The following is a 6,000-nucleotide window of genomic DNA, read 5'->3' on the forward strand; positions in this document are numbered from 1 at the left end:
TCGTTTGGCTTGGCCCCGCAGATGGACGCCGGGGCCACCTCCAAAGCCAGCGCCCGTGAGCTGATGCAGACGCACTTCATTAGGCAGCAAGGACACAAAAGCGTGCCTATGTCCACACGCACACGCGCGTCTCGGCGAGAAAGCAGATTTCGGCCCTAACAAGGTTAGAGCCCCAAAAAGTGGCTTTTGACATCAGGGAGATTTGTGTTTCTGCGGGCTTTAATTGGCTTTGCTGCAGGGTTGGCGGGCGTGCGGTGCTGGATGAAGGTTAGGACGCTGCTGTGACACTGGGCCGCATTGTGGCAAGGACGCAAATGTGATTATGGGCCAGTGTCAGAAAGCAGGCTCACATGCGGCTTAGCCTCCCAAGCAGCAGAAACTTTTGACTTTCTGGCTTGTTGAGACAATGAGCTCGCTTTGCGGGAGACCCCTGCCTTGCCCAAATACAAAAAGACAACACAGTTACGGCTTAAGCTTCCCTTTTCGGCAGAAGTGTTGGAGTTCACAGAAATAGGCAACACTTTTTTTTTTTATGAGACATTTTTTAATTAAATATTTTTTGGAAGAGCAGATAAATTAGATTATCACTTAACAGTCATTTGTATTTCTTAGGTTTTATCAATGCAACTATCACATTCATTCAAACTTCTGAAATTATTTAGGGGAAAAAAATTCCAATTGGCAGTGAAATATCCAATTTTCAACTTATTTTCATGATTTATTTATTTAATTCATTTTTATTTATTATTTATTTTATTGTATTTTTTTTTAATGGAAAATCAACCCCAAAATGTTCTTTACAAAAATGCACCCACTAGTCAAAAAACAGCATTCTGATTAATATTGCATTTGTGGAATTTGAATTAAGCAGCAAATTCTACCAATTTTTATCCATCTCAGGGGGCGGCCGTTTTGCCACTTACTGTCGACTGAAAATGACATCACAGTTGCTCAGGGCTCAGGTAACTACCAATCACAGCTCAGCTGTTTTCTGAAGCTGAGCCTTCTGTATGCTCTAGCATAAAACTAAAAGGTATAAATACATCTTTTAAAATAGAACGTATTTATACGTTTTTGGGAGCAAAGGACCAATCAGGGAATATGTTTTTTTTTAAGCTGTGCTGTCCAGTGTGATGGATAAAAACGATGGATTTTGATGCTTGATGCATATTACACAAATACAATATTCATCGCAATGCTGTGTTTAGACTAGAGGGGTTTAAGAGAACATATTTGAAAGAAGATTTTTGGGGCAACGTCACCTTTAAGCATGTAATTTGTAAACTGACAGGAAACTTGTTAAATTCTTTTTGGTGATGTTTTACTTCAATTTAAATATTTTTTTATGCATTTTGATTAATGCAGTTAAATCGGTTGGAATCACAAATTTTCTCTGAAATTTATAATAAAAAAAGAATTACAAGTACCAAGAACTAAAAATTCCTGGAATTTTAAGTGGACGCCATCATGTGTTTCTCCTGCTTCTGAAATGAGACAGTACAATTACATCTAGAGTGTATTAACATTATATTATAGCATTACAGTTCTCAAGTCTATTCTGTTTTTCAGCTTCCTGCCCACAAGATGGCCGAGTGCCATTTTTGCCACCATCTTGTCCGCTTGTTTGGGCACCTGTGCATTCTGACGCGTGGCCCCGGGTGACAAAAGCGGCAGGCTGGTTAAAGTACCGCATTTATTCCACAGTGGTGGGCACGAGTGGCAAAGACTCTCGTATGCAAATGAGGCCAGCATGGGCCATTTACTTGTTTGTTTAGCCGGAGGCCGAGACAGGAAGTCTGTGGTCGCCACGGTAACCCTAAATATCGCTCGTGTGAAACAAAAGAGCCACAAGTGGGAGGACTGGCTTGATCATAGCATCCACATAGACAATATTGAAGCTTGCGGCTTTCATTTTTATTATTTCTCTGGCAACTTTTTGGGGCCTTTAAAATGCTCTCCTAAATTGTCAATCCTGTTGAAAATGTACTTATTTTAGGGGTCTAACAGCACAATTCAAGAGTGCAATAATAACACTGCCTAATCATCTTGTGTATGGCTTATCGCGGCAAAGGTGAAATGCTCACTAATAGTGATTTAGACATTATATATTTTATGAGTCTTTTGTGGTGGTTACATCGAGCCCATTGAAATGCCAGGAAACTGTTCCAATCCGGTGTAATAAACTATGCCAAACATTGCGACCCCTGACAGCGAAAAAGGTCACACTGCAGTATCAACTTTTCACCAATAGAGGATGCTAACACTGTTTGAAACGGTCACGAGTAGTTTGACTACAGTCCAATGGGTGCCCTAAGAACACCATGCAAGCTAGGCTTCCATGCAAAAATTGGTGTCACCCTATTTTTGAGTCAACTCCCCCCAGCCTTACTAAACTAAATTACAGCTGGCATTGGTGTTTTTTTTCTTCTTCTTCTTTTCTGACTTGATCTCGACCACCGCTATATAAATAAAGATGACTTGACCAAACTGCTGCTTCTTATGTTAAATATGGCTCACAAGTTAAAGAGAAAAAAAACTTGCCCACTGATCTTGAAAAACTCTTAAGTGGAGTCACTCGCATCTCAAGGCACCACTGTGTTAGTGAAAACGTGTGTGTGATGATGATGATGACTAGTGTTGTTCAGATACCGTTTTTTTGTCCCCCGATACCGATACCCAGCTTTGTAGTATCGGCCGATACCATACCGATACTTAAGGTTTTTTTTTCCTCAACATGAATAAGCTGTCCTGCTATTGGTTCAGAGCATTCAAGGGCCAATAGGATATCTTAGATCGGAATGCAGTGAACATGTCACATACCAGTGAATTTTGTGCACAAGCAAGACACAAAATGCTGCATCCAAAATCCTATAATATCTTTGGAATTAATGGTATCGGCATGTAACTTGTGAGTACTCACAGATACCAGTTTTAATGCAGTATCGGAACAACACTAATGATGACTCACAGTACGGCAGGAGATGGGCCTTTCCCACAAGACGGCCTTGCTGACAAAAGACACAAAGACGGGTCTCTGTAACAAACAGAAAAACGGAGACGATGTTTTTGATAAAGTCGCAGCAGAAGACAAGTACAGTGATGAAAGGACAAGCCCCCCCGGCCCCTCCACATTGAGTACATTAATAAGCCCTCTGTCTTGATTAACGCCACCACTTGATGGAGTCTGCTCGCCCACGCACGCATCAGACTCGTTTTGGCTCCATCTGCTCCTCCAGCTTTCAAAGCTGGCAGGACAGTACGGAGGTGTCACGGTCCGGCCGGGGGTCTGCCACCAGAAAAGGCTTGTGTCGAGTCATTCATCACATCTGACGCAAAAGCGCCTCATCTGACTCGCTCAGCTATTTGTTTTATTATGGGGCGTCACCTCAGAACAGTGCGAGAGACACGAGGGGGACAACGGCATCAGGTTACTCCGCCCCGAGGGGAAGACAGCGGGCAGCGTTGAGATTACACAAAAGTGTATTATAATGCACGCCAAAGTTAATAACTATACTGTTTTTTAAATCTATCCTTAAATAGAAAAAAAAAATTGCACAACTAGATTTAAAAATGTGAAATCATGCACAGCTGAAAACCTCACACTATGTTTGAATTTATTTATTTGAATATATTATTAAATGCTGTACATTTTATTTGCATGGAATTCAGTGATTCTTTGGCGGAGCACTAAAAAGGAACCCGCAAACCGTGTTTAGATTGCAGAGATAAAATAATAGCTGCATACAAATTAAAATAAATTCCATGAAAATAAAAAACGCAAAAACAATTTTTAAAATAAGGTAGAGAATACTACATTTGTAAATGAACAATTTCAATCAAAAATGTGAATATTTTTGCTAATAAATTTCACGACATGTTTAAAAATAAAAAATATTAACTGTAACAGAAAGGAAAATTCCTAAATTAATGTAAAATAAAGTAATTTTTAAAAAGGTTCAAAACTAATATACGTAGGTACTTTTATATTGCACTACTTAAAAAGAATAGAAATAAATACAATTTTAAATAAGTTAGTCCCGCGATTGGCTGGCAACCAGTTCAGGGTGTACCCCGCCTACTGCCGATAGTCAGCTGGGATAGGCTCCAGCACCCCTGAAACCCTTGTGAGGAGTAAGCAGTTAAGAAAATGGATGGATGGAAAGAAGTTAACCCAAGCATTTTTCTTGACAATTACGTCCAATACGTTCCCACTAGTCTAAACAAACACGCCATTCCGAATAATATTGCATTTGCGGAATTTGAGTTTAGCAGCAAAAGCTGCCTGCAGGCCAAAATGTTTGACACACCTACTGCAAATAAACCATGTAAACAAAAACAAAAAGTAAACGCATGTAAATCTCAATATTTTGCTTATTGTGAGATTTCAGTGGATTCCAAAAACAACAAACAAGTCAGTGAATTTACAAAAAGATTTATTTACAGCAAAAACAAAGCACACAGGCAAAGAGCTTGCAATGGCAAGAGCAAATTTAAATACACAGAACCAGAACATTTGAGCCAATCCAAAAGGACAACAAGGCTAAGTAAAACAGAAAAGTTCGAGAACTTACAAGAAACAAGACAGGCAAGATCAAGGGCAAGGTCGGAAACGAGGTCGAGGAGTCGAGGCTATACTGGACTGAGGCACGAGCAAGCAAATAGTCTGACAAATGACAGGAGCAGAAGCTACCTCTTAATTAAATACACAAGACATAATTACTGATGAGCATCAGCTGTGCAGAGCCTCATGGGAGCCACCACAGGTCAGGCTCAAACTGAAATTACAAAAATAAGACAAAACAGAGAGCACAGCCTGCAGGCATGCAACATAACACCTATACATTTGCAATATTTTTTAACTCATGTAATTTTATTTAAATTTCTGTTGAGGAATTCTCTCACACACGCATTAAAATCGAAGTGTGGTAATATAATCTACTCAAAATCTCCTAAGCGTCTCACTTTTGGCGCCGCGGTTGCAGCTTCTTTCCGGAAACGCTTCCTACCTAGCAGATGGGATTTTCCTGCCGGCCGGCATCCGCTTGCAGGTACTTCCTGTCCATGTGACCCACGTGAAGCAGGAGGCCTGATCAAATTACCAATTTGGAGCCCTGTCGCCAAAGCGCGCTTTGACTCCCGTCGCCATCTGCTCGTCGGCCTCCTCCAGGGAGCCTCGCTCGCTCTCCACTTGGGGATGTTTGATTAATTGGCCTGATTAGCCCAACAGCTTGCCACTGGGGCCTATTAATAGGCATTTCATCAGGGTTTGATTAGTTGGCGCTGGAAGACAAAGTAACCCCCCTCTCTCCCCAATATGCAGGTTGTAATGTTTGTAAACATAAAATCAGCTTTGGCGCAAATGACAGCCTTAAATTCTATGATGTGTTGCTACGAGCTTGGCAAATAAAACAACCAAAAACACCGACCGCCTTAGCATGTGAGAGGTCAGCCGCAATCAAGCGCAAACGTGAGCATCCGACCAATTGTCGGCAAAAAGAACATTCAGGCAGCGGGTGTGCCGGTCGGGGTCTCGGTTCAGGTCAGAGGGGCTGCAAGGACTCCGTGACCCTGAAATGAGCTCCGGGAGTCACCGAGGCCCCCTGCTGGCGCAACAGAGCTCCTTTTAGGCTTGAAAATCTGCCAGCCGAGGGATCAATACGGCGACTATTGGTGCAGGCGTCGTAATCGGGGGGGTTGGGGGTGTCCGGGGGAGACGTCGCCACAAAAGCCGAGCTGACAAAGAGTCGGGCCGGTGGTGCTCCGCTAGATAACCTCCTTAACATTCATTAGTGTCACAGAGGTGCACAGGCGGCAATGTGAGCGACGGGCTCGCTCCCATCGCCCGGCATGAGCTTGCATTCAGCCGGATGACGGCGAAAAGATCAGCAAAAAAAGTTGAATGGAGGCGACGGGACTGCATACAAAGACATTTTGGCCTTTAATCCAAACTGTGTTATGCGGCTGCTTCAGATCTTTTCTCTCCTATCCCATCCAAGCAAG

The 6,000-nt window shown here is 42.3% G+C and overlaps 1 protein-coding gene across 2 annotated transcripts in view; it reads right to left on the bottom strand.

Moving 5' to 3' along the window:
- LOC144003712 (uncharacterized) overlaps positions 1-5,195 on the bottom strand; it is a 44,495-nt gene extending 39,300 nt beyond the window's left edge. For both annotated transcript variants that reach the window (XM_077500227.1, XM_077500226.1), the window contains exons 1-3: positions 5,007-5,195; positions 4,572-4,775; positions 2,969-3,034 (exon numbers count right to left, since the gene is read on the bottom strand). The gene's annotated coding sequence lies outside the window, so the exon portion shown is untranslated. The remainder of the gene's footprint in view (positions 1-2,968; positions 3,035-4,571; positions 4,776-5,006) is intronic.
- Positions 5,196-6,000: the final 805 nt, after the last annotated feature.

Source organism: Festucalex cinctus, chromosome 16 (genome assembly GCF_051991245.1).
Source record: "Festucalex cinctus isolate MCC-2025b chromosome 16, RoL_Fcin_1.0, whole genome shotgun sequence".
In the NCBI taxonomy this organism is placed as follows: Eukaryota; Metazoa; Chordata; class Actinopteri; order Syngnathiformes; family Syngnathidae; genus Festucalex; species Festucalex cinctus.